The 14,747-nt window shown below is 39.5% G+C and overlaps 1 pseudogene; it reads right to left on the bottom strand.

Annotated features, from left to right (window-relative positions):
- Positions 1-5,880: 5,880 nt before the first annotated feature.
- LOC107641859 (transcription initiation factor TFIID subunit 4b-like) lies at positions 5,881-8,805 on the bottom strand (annotated as a pseudogene).
- Between the last annotated feature and the right edge of the window lie 5,942 nt (positions 8,806-14,747).

Here is a 14,747-nt window from a genome sequence, read left to right as displayed (position 1 = left end):
GCTTTGTCTCTCAGTGAGAATGGAAAAAACAAAAGCTTATAGATGTCGGGGTGGACTCCATTAGTTTTGACAGTGTCACAAATTCTTAAGAACACAGAGAGGTGTTGGTTTGGATCCTCAGCAGCACTTCCTCCACATTGGCAATTGTTCTGGACTAGGGTGATCAATTGAGGCTTGAGTTTGAAGTTATTAGCATGGACATTGGGGGTTAAGATACTGCTCCCACAATTCCTTGGGTTGGGGATAGTGTAAGAGGCTAAGACTCTTCTCTGAGGCTGACCATTGTTGTTGGACACTTCCTCTGATGGATTAGGTAGGTTACCCTCCATCTCTTGATCTTCCCCTTCTGATTCTTCTTCTCCAATCACTCTCTTCCCTCTTGCTTCTCTTCTCAATCTCAAGAAGGTTATCTCTGGTTCAGAATCAAAGGAGGTGGATTCACCTCTTCTTCCTCCTGGCATACAACACAAACAAACCAAAAACACAAATAGGGCACTCTGTTGCTAGAGTAAGGTTATGGTTAGCAGAAATAAAATCTCAAACAGTTAGTGTGCTTAATAAAAACAAAGAAAAATACTTAATCTAGATTATCACCTACTTAATCATTGTCAATCTAAATCAATCCCCGGTAACGGTGCCAAAAACTTGACGAGGGAAAATCGATTCCGCACAAACTCACCAGCAAGTGTACCGGGTCGTATCAAGTAGTAAAACTCACAAAAGTGAGGTCGATCCCACATGGATTAATGGATCAAGCAACTTTAGTATGGTGATGAATTTAGTTAAGCTAATATTGATGAATTGAGTGAAATTGGATTGACAGAAAATAAATTGCAAGAATTCTAAAGTGCAGAATGTAAAGAACTTGAAAAGTAAATGGCAAGAGGCTCAATCAACTGAAACTTAAGTGCAAGGAATTAAAAGGACTAAATCTTAAATTACAAGAAAGGTAAATAACTGAATCTTAAAGTGCAGGAAATTAAAAGTGCAGAAACTTAAAAGGCAAGGAAACTTAAATTGCATGAATTATAAAGGGAATTGGGTGTAGGGAATTAAAACAAAAATGAACAATGTAAATTGCAGTGAAATCAGAGAGATCTAAGTTGAAGAAATTCAAAGAAAGTGATTCATCAAGGATTGGAGATATCATAATCCTTCATGAATCACGTGGGTCTCAACTCCTTTCTCAATTATTTGAGTAGATCTATGGCGGATTGAAATTGATTGGATCCCAATTCCTTGGCAATCCAGTCTCTCTAATCACAATCAATCTTGTCAATTCCTTGATCTAATTGTCATGAGAAGAGTTAGAGCACATTCTCTCATCCATAAGCCACACTAACTCTCAGGATCTCAATTCCTTCCGAATAGTGTTGATCAAGAGAGTAGTGAAGGATAAAGCTCCAATTCTAATGAAGGTGATTCCTCTTCTGAGGCTCACACCCACATTCAATTGAATTAAACCCCCTTCCGGAGTGAATAATTCACAGTCACAACAGAAGATATCCAATAGCTACACAATTGAATTGAGAAGAAGAAGAATTTTATTGATTCATTTGAATTATAATAGAACTCCTCCCCCTAATGAAATTGGGGTTTAGTTTATCATTGCTCTAGTACAAAACAGAAAAAGGAAAAGTGCCGAAGTGCAGAAAATGAAGAACAGAAAGAAAATGCAAAAGAAAAATAAGTGCAGAGTTTCCAATCTGGGAGCTAACCCCTCACTAGCCAACCTTTCAATGAAATCAAATTCTCCTCTATTTATACACTTTCTAATTCAGTCATCAAGTACTTGCAGTGGCCTTTTTGGCCTTTGTTGAATTGGGTTAGGAAAGGTCCGTATTGGTACTTCCATGCAGTATCAGGCGAACGTAGCATTCTCAAAGGGAGCGGAATGTTCATTCATCGACGCGTACGCATCTCCTGCATGTGCGCGTCCTTGCTTCACTAAGTACTCATCACGTGTACGCGTGCAGCACGCCCACGCATCCCTTGCATTTTTGCACTAGCGACGTGTACGCGTAACATATGCGTGCGCATCGTTACTCTCTTCAGCCTCTGCCATGCGTGCGCGTCCTTTGCGCGTGCGTGTGGGTTTCAAAATAGCAACTATTTGCTTCTGCACCATCCACACATATGCGTGCTTCTTCACATATTCTTCACCCACGCGTACTCGTCCCTTACGCGTACGCGTCGATGGCCAAAGTTGAGTTCCAGATTTGAAATTGTCGCAGGCGCTCCTTGAACAAGAACGTAACGCTCTCTTTGTAACGAGCGCTGATCACACCCACGCGTACGCGTCTTGCACGCGTACGCGTGGATCTTCCAAAATGCTTCCCCTACGCGTAAGCGTCCTGTGTGCGTGCGTGTCGCTAGAGAGCGTGGAACCAATGTCCAAGTTACAGGGGAACGTAGAGTTCTCCAAATGAACGCTACGTTCTCAAAGGCCTGCTTCTTTTTCCTTCTTCTCCCTTGCATATTTTCATCTGTCATCAATCAAACATGCAATCAAAGCCTTGCCAAAATCATAAGGTTTTGCATCATTCATAATAATCACTTAATTCTTGCATAAATCTCATGATATTGCACAAAATTAACAATGTTTGATTGAATCAAGACAATCATGAAATTTCCACTCAAACACTTACTTATTGCCTAAGAAATGCATGAAACCTAATGAAAACAAGTAAAAATGGCTAGTAAAACATGCACAAAATGACTTGTCATCAGCCAGACCCTGAAAGCTTCTTGATTCCCTGTACCATTAGGAATATTACTTTTGAGAAAGCACTGTATGATCTTGGTTCAAGCATAAATCTAATGCCTTTGTCCGTAATGAAGAAGTTGGGAATCCAAGAAGCACAGGCAACAAGGATAAGGCTGTAAATGATTGACAAGTTTCTGAGGCAAGCATATGGGCTAGTGGAGGACGTACTGGTCAAGGTTGGAGTGGTATTCCTCCCTGTAGATTTCCTGATACTTGAAGTGGGAGAGGATATAGATGACTCCATCATTTTAGGAAGGCCATTCCTAGCCACTAGAAAGAGCCCTCTTGATGTTGAGAGAGGTGAATTCGTGCTGAGGTTACATGAGGATTGGATGGTTTTCAAGATTTTCAAACCTCCACCACTCTCTGACAAAAGAGGTACTTGCATACAGAGTACACTGCTGAAGCCTCCTCTCTTGGTTGGAACTAATACTATTCCCCTGACATCAAACCTATATTTGGTGTTGGGTGTGTTTTGTCCATCAAGAAGGGAGGCCCCAAGAAGAAGTATCCAAAGGCTGGAGGAACAAGAAGATTCCTACTGAGAACTTCTCACCTGGCATGAAGGTGGTGTTAACTAGAAGTCCAGTCATACCACATACTGTGAATAGGATCCTGTCTCTAGAGCATGTTAAGCTGATTCATGAGACCACAGGAAAAAAGTTCACAATGAAGGGTAAAGATCTAACCCCCTATGACCCATCCTCCTTAGAAGAGTTGACCGTTAAGCTAGTGACGGTAAAGAAGCTCTTGTTGGGAGGTAACCCAACCAGGAGTATCCTTTGGTATTTTCGTTTTATTTCTGTTTTAATTTCAATTTTAATTTTGTTTAGTTTTCAATTTTTGTTTTCATAGTTTTCCTAGGTTTTCTAATGTTTGTGATCATGTACAACGCTTAAAATAGGGGCAGGAAGACTTAGACAGAAGAACAGAACACCCTAGAATGAAACAAGTTGGGCGCTAAATGTCAGGGAGGGCGTTTAGTGCCAGAAGAGGAGCAGAGCAGGGCACTAAACGCCAGGGAGGGCGTTTAGTGATAGAGAGGGAGAAATGATGGGCGTTTAACGCCCAATTTAGGCGTTTATTTCATATTTTGGCACCCTCCTTGGGGCGCTAAACGCCAGCCCCGGCATTTAGCGCCAAGGGTACTCGTCCCCAAAAAAAAAGTTCTATCCCCTGCTGGCGCCAAACTCCAGAACCAGCGTTTAGCCCCCAGAGAGCAGATTTTGAGCATGAAGGAGATGTTTTAGCCATGTGTTAAACCCCAACTTCTACCTACTTTTACCATTCAAGCTTATCCATTCTCTTTTCTCCCTACCCACTTCCACATTCATCCATCCCATCATCCATCACTTTCCTTGATTCTTTCAACTCACCTCCCACTCCACCCAATCCACTCTCATCTATCCTATCAATATCTCTTCCCAACAACCCAAAATTCAAATTCAATTACCCCAACCCAAACCCCATGACCAAACCCCACCTTCCCCACCTATAAATACCCCACTCCTCTTCCACTTTCACCACACCTCACACTACTCTCTCCTTCCTTCCTTACTCTTTCCCTTCACAGACTCTCCTTTTCCTTCTCCTCTTCCATCCTCACCATGGCCAAAGCCTTCTCCTCCATTCTCCTCTTTCCCTTTTGTTTCTATTTGTCAGTTTTCTTATTTTCTATCTTTATTTTGCTCGGGAACGAGCAAACCTTTTAAGTTTGGTGTTGGGCACTCAGCTTTTTCTTCATTCTACAATTTCTATGGCACCTAAGATTAGAGAATCCTCTTTAAGAAAGAGAAAAGAGAAAGATCCTACCTCCGACCAATGGAACTTTACCCAGTTCTCCTCTAAGACACATGAGGATCGTTTTTATGAGGTGGTGCACAAGAAGAAGCTGATTCCTGAGGTCCGCTTCGATCTGAAGCCAGACGAGTACCCAAAGATCCAGTACCAGATGCTGAGATGGGGTTGGAAAGTTATGGCCATCCTCGTAACTGAGGTTGGAGCATTGATGGTACGGGAGTTCTACACTAATGCTTGGGTTATATACAAGCATGTTAGAGGCGTGAACCCAGAGCTGAAGAACTGGCGTACTATGGTCAAAGGGCATATAATGGATTTCAGCCCTGAGAATGTGAGAGTGACATTAAAGTTACCACCATCCAGAGAGAACCCTCATTCATACACTTAGAGAGTCAACACTAGCCAGAGGAAGAATTCTAGAGGGCAGCCATACCAGCTGGGTAGGCATGGCCTCAAGCCTGCTCATGGATGGTTGGAGTTCATCCAATGTTCCATCCTCCCTACGAGTAACCATTCTAAGGTTACAGTCGAGCGAGTAGTGATGATCCACTGCATCATGCTCTGCAACGAGGTGGAGGTGCATGAGGTAATCCCTCAGGAGTTCTACAGGATAGCTGACAAGGCCTCCGCCTCTGCAAAACTGGCTTTCCTTTACCTTATCTACCGCCTATGTGCAGCAGCTGGAGCTCACATTGATGGAGATACCCCAATCGACATTGAGAGACCGATCACAAAGAAGGGTATCGAGCACCTTCACGCTAGAGAGCTCGGGCATGGACTACAGCAGGAGCCAATTCCACCGCCTCCACAGGATCTTCCGGAGATGCCTCAGGGAGTTTATTTCCCTCTCCGTGACTACTGGGACTAGTTCACCACATCCATAGGGGAGCTGACATCATTGTCGATCATTTGAGGATAGAGCATTAGGATCACTCTGATCTCCTCCACTAGCTAATGGAGGAGCAGAGGAGGCAGGGGCGTGATATAAAGGAGCTGAAGTGCCAAAGAGGATTCTCCAAAGCGAGCAGCAGCCACCATGACTGAGGTGGTCGAGTTTCATTCTCCTTTCCCTTATCTCATTTCTATTTTCAGTATTTCATTTTATTTTCTGTTTTCTATTCTGAGTTGCATGATCACTAGTAGGATTTCCTTGCTTTCTTGTTAGTTTTTTTATTTTAGTACTTTATGTTTATCTTTAAAAGATGTCTCATGTATTGCTCACTAAGCTTAAAAAGAAATATCAAAAGAAAAAAAGGAGTAGTAAAATGCATGAGATTTTAAGTTATATATATATATATGTTGTGTTGTTCTAATTACTTTGATGTGGTGGCACTATCTCTATTTCTGAATATATGAACTGAACAGTGCATATTTGATCTTGAAGTTGAGAATGTTGATTCCTGAGGTACAGGAACTTAGAGAAGTATTATTGATTCTCTGAAATAAGAAAAAGATTGATTCTTGAAGCAAAACAAACAGCAAAAAATGGCTTAAAAGAAAACTCACCTGAAGTTGCAAAATTAGTAGAACCTTTTTGTCCCCTTCGTGATTATCCTTAGTACTTTTTCCAGATACTGAAGATTTGCGACTTACATCTTTAGCTGGTTGAGAACCAGATGATGTGTCCGTGCCTTCACGTTTCTGCCTGGCTTGCTCGGCCATAAGTTGCCACTTTGAGAGCATGTCATCTCCCCCAACAGTAGCACTAGCAGCAACATTTTCTGCATTTGTCCTCATCTTGACCTTGTCATCCTCTTCCTTGATCAGCTGCAGCTTACTAAATATTAATGAAAAGAGTTTCCATGTAGATAATGGAAAAATATAAGAATGGGATAAAAAATCCTTTGATGATTTATTACGACCCTCATCCTTGTCCTTGTAACCATCAACTCATGCATTACCATCAACCTATATTTTGAAATGGACTGAAATTAAGAAATAGGCACAGGTTTCAAATACCGATAAGTGCAAAATACTCACGTCATTTATTTCCGAAGCTGCTCTGCTTCTGCCTGTCTTTTCTGCCACTCCTCTCTTACTTTCCTATTTATTGTCATGATTTGCGGCTAAACATTTGAGGTGACAATAGTCTGGTATCTTGTCTTCTCAAAATCAACCCGCTAGTAGGAAAATTCTTGAAAGTAAGAAATTTTATTGAGTTATGAAAGAGTATTCCTGCAAGCAAGTACAGGACAACTAACCTGTTTTGACATTCTAATCAGGTTACTTATTAGTCCATGCATTCTTTCCTCCACACACTGAAAACTCAGTTTGAATAAGTAAGATTAGATTCAAACCTACTGTTATGAAAATTGAAATCTTAGTTGAATCTCACCAGTGACAAGCATCTCTCCACATCATTGCTCACACCCTTTAAGCCATACTTAAACACTGACAGTAATAACACAAAACAACTGTCTATAAGGCCTGTTGTGGCTAGTTTGTATCCAGATAAGCTCAAAAGGAAAAATTAAAATAGATGGAGATAACACATGAAAAGGACACTTACTAATCTCAAACAACTTTTTCTGGAGTGGAATTTTCTGCAAAATCAGCCTTTCTACTTTTTATTGCACAGCTCTTCGAGTTGCTTCTAAAACTCGACTGTCCTCCTTAGGACCTGAAAATAACTGCTCTTAATTCATTGAAGCAATTCACCAAACATGTGCTATGCAAATCGGTAAAGCATCAACCGAGAGCATATCTACAAATCAAAACCACGAAGGAAATGCAAAATTGTATACATGCATGTAAGAAAAAAATTGAAGGAATTTCATGAAGACGTTACCCCTAATTTCTGCTAACAAAGAGAAAATCAAAAATAGCATTAAAGAAATAGAAGTAGTAACAATTAGCAAATACAAAATATGAGTAATTAAAAGAGGAGAATGTGTATTTGTATATAAACCTAGTTCAACGAAGATGGAGAAAGAGAAGCTTCCCAGAGCACAACACAGTGGAGCAGAAAACTTTGATGGAGGAGATCACAGCTGGAAGAAAAGCGTTGATGGAGGAGACTGCTGCCAAAAGAGAATGTCGCGGATGAGATCGCAGATCTCACGTTGCGATAGAGTTTCTTGTTGGTTCTCACATTGTGATGGAGTTTCGATAGATTGATTAGCACAACGTTTATTAGTAAAAATATAAGTTAGGTTTTAACTTTTTATATTAGTGAAGCAGATAATGAGATACTGCCGTTTAAAACTGCCAAATTCACTAAAGAACCACCGTTCCACAAGCAAATTACGGCAGTCACACAAACCGCCTCAGTTTATAAATATAACGGCGGTGTTTTAAAATTGCAATTATGTTGATGCCAATTTATACCAGTTTTTTTGTAGTGTGATTTCTTCCTGATTGTCCTTTATAGTTCAAAACATGTTTCCTAGGCCTTAAAAATGCTAATTTTTAATTATCTCATATTACCATTCAATGTCGTGATGCGTTTGTTAAGTGATTTCACGGTCTATAAGGCAAGAATGGCTTAGAGAATGGAATGGAAGTGTAACAACCTAATTATCCTAAGCCTTACCTCATGCCATAAAGTAAAGGTTAATCAGAGGTCACAACAATTCTAAGGCTTATACTTTAATATACATAGAAGGAATTAATAATTCTAGAAGCCCGATGAAGAAATAAGCTTAAAAATAGAGTTTCAAAAGCGCAAAACTTTCACATGAAACTACAAGCGTAAAAGATAAGATACATATACAAGATAACAAGATATATGTAGATATGTAAGTATAATAGTCATAAAGTACTAGCTACAGCCCGCAGAATTTAGGCCGACTAGTTATATACAGACATACAGAGTTTTGAAAACTAAAGTAGCATATACATCCCTTTCAAAGTTGGCCTCTAAGGCAAATAAAATACAAAAAAAATGAGAGTATTGAACAAAAGTAAGCAAGACTACAAAAGAAACTCAAGATCCTCCGCTCTGTCACCATCTCGCAACTCACCGAGGTGGGTTACGACCTACATTTGAAAAACAACAACAAAATATGGGATGAGAACCAGAGGTTCTCAGTATGGTAACAGTGCCCAGTAATGTAAGATATAAGATTTCGGGATGCCAGAGGCAATCCTAGAACTTCATATCCATCATAGTATTCAAGCTTATAAAGCATGCAATTAAAATATTAAACAGGTCATCTAACTTAGGGAATTTCTAATCTAACATTTACACCGCTGTCCCACAACCTTCCAGCCTAACCTCCAAGCGATCCCATCGCCATCGCCTACCGAACCTCCTCGATCCCAGTAGAAAATACAATTAATTCATACAAGTAAAGCACAAGTAATTGTCAAGTATAGCAAGTAAATCAAGAAGCACTTAAGCATGTTATACAATTAGGCATATTATGCAAGTAAACAAAGAAAGCAACCATATAGAAGATGCACATGATGAATGCTTGCCCTATTGGCTGTGATATCACATTGTCGGTTCAACTTCCAACCCGACACATCTCCATAGAGATGTTGCCTTTCGGTCATGAATAAAATGGGTACCCCAGGGATATCGTGCCCGGCAGATGGTCCAGGGATATATTGCCCGCGCACACTCTTGTGATTCCGAAAGGATGCGAGTGGGATACTCAGCCACAAACCTCACATCTCAACGTAAGCAGGAATAACCAATGCCCTTATGCCGCCGCCGCAACCTCGACAGGCGAGATTAACCTACCGTCCCTGCCAGGTGCTTAGCGCCTCAACAATAGCAGTATAATACAATAATATCCATATCTCATTCAGTGATCACTTTTAACATTCAATAATTCATCATTTCTCATCGAGTCTGAGACTCGTCATAACCATCATCGGTCCATAATTCCACAACTCATCACATTCATCATCATTACAGTACTTTGCCATCTCACTCAACTAAGCCATCCTCAAAACTCCAGAAACCTAAGTCTCCGTCTTCTAAACTTTTTTACCAGAAAATATCTAGTTAAACTCACTTATAGCATTCTCTATGTTTCAAAGCCTAAAAACAAATTAAGACACACTAGATAAGCTTTACGGAAGTTCACAGGCTTGCCGAAAAGGTAAAACGGTAAAAACAAGGTTTTCATTGAAAAACAGGGCAATGTGCGTACACATAGGGTTGTGCGTACGTACTCCCAAAAGAGATTTCGCAAAGTGTGCGTACGCACAGAAAGTAAAATTTTCCATTTTGTGCGCATGCATGGCTACGTGCGAACGCCCTCAATAGAAGGCACTTCCCAGCGTGTGCGTACGCATGATGTTGTGCGTACGCACAACTTGCAAATTTTGCAGGGTGTGTGTGAGCACCAGAGTGTGAAAATGCTCTCAACAGTAGGCATCTCCCTGTGTGTGCGTGCACACCAAAGTGTGCGTACGCACGTTTTAAAAAATTTACAGGGTGTGCATGCGCACAAGGGTGTGCGTACTCACAAGAAAAAATGTGGCCCCTGTTTAGAGCTCACGCACAGCAGTGTGCGTGCGCACACTAACCAGAACTCAATTTCTTCAACATCACAGAAATAAGATTTTTGACACCAACTTCCAATGATCATATCTTTTTCTACAAAATTCCAATTTCAACAAAATTTATACCGTTTTAAATCTCTTTGAATTATCTTTAATTTGATACAAAATTCAATCAATTTTAAACACTGTAGCTCAAGATATGATCGGCTAAAGTTTGTCAAAAATCAAGTTTCACAAAATCCAACAAGATTCTCTAATTTTCAAAACGTTGAACCAAACCAGGTCCAAACCACAACACATATAAATTCTCATTGGAACTTACCATTTTAATCTGAAACTACCACTCTTACCAAATTTCCTCTTACCTTACATTATCCTCATAATTTTCAATCCCAATTTACCTAATCCATCATACTAGAACCACTTCTCAGCTAACACACTCATCAATTATCATCCTATCACTACCAATCATCATGATGACATGTCACCATGTCATGTTTTTCTATGCTTTTTCATACAAGAAATTGATAATTAGTGCTTAAATATTGCATTCTTTTGTGCTTAAGTGGTATATTTCCTTGATCTTTTGATTTTATAAATTTTGTAGGAAATAAGAAGAAAAAGAAGCAAAAGAGCACAAAATAAGCTAAAAAGGAAAAAAAGAGCTTTGGGGCACACTTTGAAGTTGGAGCACACTTTGGAGCCTTAGGCCACGCTTTTAAAAGCGTGGCCCATGACCAAATTAAAGGAGATTGACAATCAGCATACAAAGCTCGGTTCATGCCAAGTGCCTAGCTTTATCGTGATGCAATTTCAACTTGGAAGCAAGAATTTTCACTAAGTTAAGCTTGGGCACTCACAGCATTACCATGCCTTCTTCAAAAGGCTATAACTTGAGCTACAGATGTCTGATTGATGTGCTTCCAGTTGCGTTGGAAATCTGACATTCAGAGCTTTCCAAAAATATATGGCAATTCATATTTGGCATGAAATTGAGGCACGAGTGAAAGGCATCTTTAAGGACTAAAAACAAGCAAAAATAAACTAAAGTGCAACCACCAAGATTCGAAGGGGGAGACATAAGGAATACCCTGGGAGGAACTCAATGTTTGCGCCAACGTTTGCCTCAAACGTGAGGACAAACGTTGGCTAAGGAATACCCTGGGAGGAGCTCAACGTTTGCACCAACGTTTGCCTCAAATGTGAGGTCAAACGTTGGCTTAAGAATACCCTGGAGGAGGAGCCACGTTTGCGCCAACGTTTGCCTCAAACGTGAGGTCAAACGTTGGCTGAAGATTGCCTTGGGGAGGATCACGTTTGAGCTCACGTTTGACCTCAAACGTGAACTCAAACGTGAGTGACAGCAACCACCCGTTCTGCATAACGCCATCACACGAAGACGTTTGAGTCAACGTTTGCCTCAAACGTTGACTCAAACGTGAATGATCCCAAAGTCTATAGTGCAAACAGATTTCTTCTCAAGACCAAGAGAAATCAACAGAGACTATCTTCAACCCAATTCTATCAAGGCCGTCCGGATCCATTCTTCCTCAAATCCAAAGCAAGCTAAGCCCATTACCATCACTCAAAGGCACAAGAGATAGTTAAAATAGGAATTTTATTTAATTGTAATTTGTTTTTAATTTCACTTTCATTTTCATTTTTACTTTGTAAAGCCTATATAAAGGCATCAATTCCATTTCATAAATAGGCTGGCTCCAATAGGGAGCATTAGGACTAGAGAGCTCCTTGTTCTTACTGTTGCATTTCTTCTTTCTGTTTTGGATTTTTAGATTGAGAATTGAAGGAATTCTATTTCATTCTTAATCTGAGATTCATCTTGTTCTTCTTCTGCATAATTGAGAAATTGGATCTGAGTTTTATTCACTGCTTTCATCTTCTTTTCTTCTGCAAATTATTCTCTGTTGGATCAAGGAAGGAATTGAGATCTAGACTTGTTTGCTGGTCTCTTTGATCCCCTGAGATCTTCAACTTCATTTTGCACTTAAGCTAAGTTTCATTTCTGTTTTGCTTCTTCAAGTAATTTTACTTTTCTATTTGAGATTTGCTATAATTTCCTTTTGCTGCAAGTTAAAATTCAATTTACATTGAGTTTGCTTTTGATCTTTGGTTCCCATTGCTTTCTGTTCTCATTGCTTTCAATTTACTTTCATGCAATTTAAATCTTCTTGTTCCTCTGCACTTTACATTTGATGCTTGCTGTGAGCTTGATTTATATTTCCTGCAACTTTACAATTTCTGCAATTGCTCTAAGTTACTGATCTATTGCTTCCTTTAATTTCCAGCACCCAACCCCCTTTACATTTGATGCAATTTACATTTCTTGTCATTTAAGATTTTGCCAATTTACTTTTCTTGCTCTTTATGCTTCTGCCAATTTACATTTTGCAACTTTAAATTCATTGCAATTTACTTTCTGTTGGCTACATTTCATCCAATTTCACTTCAATGTTAGCTTGACTAAGCTAATCACCCACTAAAGTTGCTTGATCCATCAATCTCTGTGGGATCGACCTCACTCTAAGTGAGTTTTACTACTTGATGCGACCCGGTACACTTGTCGGTGAGTTTTTGGTGTTGGAATCCGTTTTCAACCCATCAAGTTTTTGGCGCCATTGCCGGGGATTGATTTAGATCAATAATGATTAAGTGGGTGAGAAGTCTAGATCAAATATTTTCTTTATTTTTGTTTTCTGTTTTAGATTGAAACCAAGGTGTTTGAGTTTTTGTCTCACTAAGAAATTCTCATCTCTGATATGAGTATTTTCAATTTTCAATGGTGTTGTGTTTTCCAAAATTCAAATGGAGTTCAACTCATCTTATGATCAGACAAATTTTATGGGATATTACCCACCATCACCAATCTCTAATGGTGGCTGGAAATATCACCAAGAAAATACAAATTCTAAGCACTCCAATCCATAGAGATTTGCTTCAGAGACACAAGATGAGCAAGAGAATCATATGGGATACCAACCACCACCACAAAATGATTCATATTATTATCCTCATGGTGGATGGGAGTATCACCAAGGAATGAAAGAGCATCCACCCTCACTTCCCAGTTGCTCATTTGAAAGTTCTTCATCACTTGATTATGCCTCAACACAAAGTTTCTTCCAAAATCCATACAAGTCATCCCACCAATCACACAACTCCTTCCACACCCCTCAACACAACTTCACCACAACAAGCCAATGCCAAGCCATTGAAATACACAGACAACTCGTGAAAAGACACACACAACCCCAATCCTGGAAAGAAATCCTCTTCAAGAAGATAAATGGGCCCTTAGAGAAAACAAGGAGGACCTTAGAACCATTAAACAGAGAGGATGAAGACCAATTTGTATGTGAGGAAGTGGAAAAGCAAGATGAGGAAGCCTCTGTGTCAAGTAAAATTTCAATGGAAAAGGAGGTTGGGGAGGTGTTTGAACCTGTGGCTTCATATTCACAGAAGCTAATTGAGGTGATAGAGGAACATGAAACTTCACTCCCAAAAAACTTAATGGAAGATCATGTAAAAGAAGAGGAGGAAGCCAATCAAGAGAAGTCACACTCAACTGAAGCAGAGAAGTGCAAAGAGGAAAAGCTCATGGAACCACCAATGCAAAAAGCTCTTGATGAAGAAATCACTCCAACAATCACACAACCACCAAGACTTGGACTCAAGGAAGTGAAGGCAATTAACAAAAGTACCGAGAAGAGGATTGTGACCAAGCTACAAAGGATAATATTCATGAAGAAGAGAAGGTCAACTATAAGCAATCCTCCCCCTGATCCAGCAAGCAAGCTCAATCAAGTCATTAACAAAAGAAAGCTTGCTGAGGAAAGGCCAAGACAAGGGACACTAGCTGAATCTTTCCCCCTTTGAGGTCATTCCTCTTAACAAACTGGAAGAAGAGGAAGAAAGTGAAGAACAACATGTCAAGCTAATGACACTAAAAGAGCACTTGTTGGGAGGTAACCTATCCGTAGGTAACATTTCTTCTCTGCTTTATTTTCTTTCTGTGATTTGTTTAAATTTAATAAATTAGCATATGGTTACATTCTAAGTTTGGTGTTGCCCTGCAACAAACTGTTTTCCATCTTCATGGATGATTGCATCAATTTTACATGGAAGTGTCACACTAAGATTCTAAGTTTGGTGTGCCACTTATTTTTCTATGCAATTCATTCAGCAACACCACTTGTCTGCATAATCACAATGCCTCTGCAAATTTATCTTTTTTTTGGTTTAACATTTTAGTTTCCTCTTTGTTTTAGCCATTTCCTTGTTTTAATGCTTTCTTCTATTAACTGTTTTTGTTAATACATCACCAAGAGATCCTTATTCATGACAGATTCTTAGCTTGGTGACTGTACTTAACATATAACAGTTTCATTTGCTTAGTTATTCAAATAAATTGACATATGATTGCATTCTAAGTTTGGTGTTGCTATGCAACAAAATTTTCTTCCAATCTTTACTAGATACTTGCATTAATTTCAAGTGAAAGTGTCACACTAAGTTGGGTGTGCCACTTATCTTTTATGCAATATATTGTGCTCACCTTCTTTAGTTTGCAATCACAATGTCTCTGTCTCTTGTGCCTTGATTTTTATCTTTAATTTTCTTGCTTAGAACACATGTACCACTAACATTTCATTGTGTAAGACATTCATGATCCATCTTAGTCCCATAGCCATTGTTCTAATTGTTG

This window comes from Arachis ipaensis, chromosome B5, assembly GCF_059453495.1.
Source record: "Arachis ipaensis isolate K30076 ecotype BB chromosome B5, ASM5945349v1, whole genome shotgun sequence".
NCBI classification, from domain to species: Eukaryota; Viridiplantae; Streptophyta; class Magnoliopsida; order Fabales; family Fabaceae; genus Arachis; species Arachis ipaensis.
This window is presented reverse-complemented; position numbering and strand designations above follow the sequence as displayed.